The sequence below is a fragment of the Penaeus monodon genome, chromosome 21 (assembly GCF_015228065.2).
Source record: "Penaeus monodon isolate SGIC_2016 chromosome 21, NSTDA_Pmon_1, whole genome shotgun sequence".
NCBI classification, from domain to species: domain Eukaryota; kingdom Metazoa; phylum Arthropoda; class Malacostraca; order Decapoda; family Penaeidae; genus Penaeus; species Penaeus monodon.
Genome location: NC_051406.1, coordinates 15584437 through 15585737, shown reverse-complemented (window position 1 = coordinate 15585737; position 1301 = coordinate 15584437).

Sequence of the window (1301 nt, the reverse complement as noted above, 5' to 3'; positions counted from 1 at the left end):
CTTATATATATATAAGATTTATACACATAATTGGTGTACATGTTATTGGGGAAAAAATCATAGTTAAGAAGTTTGAGTAACAGACTAATTAGGTAATGTGTTACTTATTTGTAAGTAATATAAATATGTATATAATGATCCTGTTAGCATATCATTTTGATGCAAAAATAATGTTTAGAATTGTTATCACATTAATTAATTGATGTAAGCATTGCAGCAAATAATACAGTGTACTTTTTTAAGGTTACATTTCAGAAATCAATACTGTATATACCTTTTTATGTAACCATACATTTTTTATCTTTCTGTACATATCAGTTAGGAATTATAACTGTTATAAAATCAGATTTTGACAATTCTTAAAAACAAAATCAGCAAAATTCAGGGCAAGAGATATCATTTGTAAGAAAATGATGATCTTTAGGAGCTTGTGCCAAAAAGTAACAGTATTCAAGGATGAGTCAGTATATTCAGGTTGCTTGTGAAGTGAATAAAAATGTTCAAGAATGTTTTGTAATGTTTTGAGGAATGTTTTTTACTCTTACTATACATAAATGAACGATTCTTTGGTATGACAAAGAGGCCTAAATGTTATTAGGTATTTACTTGGAATAATAATACTGTAACATGACTGAGTATGTGTTATTTCATATAATTATATGTCTTTCATATTCTTCACTTTAGTGTACAGTCTGTGAAGCATTATATGTGCAGTCATGTGCAAGTTATGTTAAAATTTGAGTACTAAATACACTCTCAAACAAGTGTTAAATTAAAAACCATATCACAGTAAGAGAAAAAATCACAAAACTAAATAATACTGTGTATTTTACTTTTTAAAATTCTCATGTACAACAGCTCTTAATAATGCTTTAAGTGCTCTGAGGCTTTTGTTTTGAAATCAAACATTTGCATATGATTTCAGAAAAAAAGAGATAACTGTATTAATTGTCTTTAGATAATTTCCATGTAGCCTCTAAGAATCATTATAATTTTTATTCATGTCTAGTATACACATGTAAAATTCCTGATTGCTTAATTACAGGCCAAGAGAAAAGAAAGAATGCATCTTCTTAACCTTTATTCTGAATGATTTTTCTATACATTAAAAGGAATATATCCATATTAAAAATCTTTAACCGCAGTATATAAAAATAAAAAAATAATCCAATTACATAGGGTCACAGACCCTTCATAAATAGATACAGATATTTAGCCAAAATACAAAAAAGGGCAGTATCCTTTATCTTGGACTACTAAAGTATTACAAACCTTTCTGTCAATGATACTTCACTTCTGCT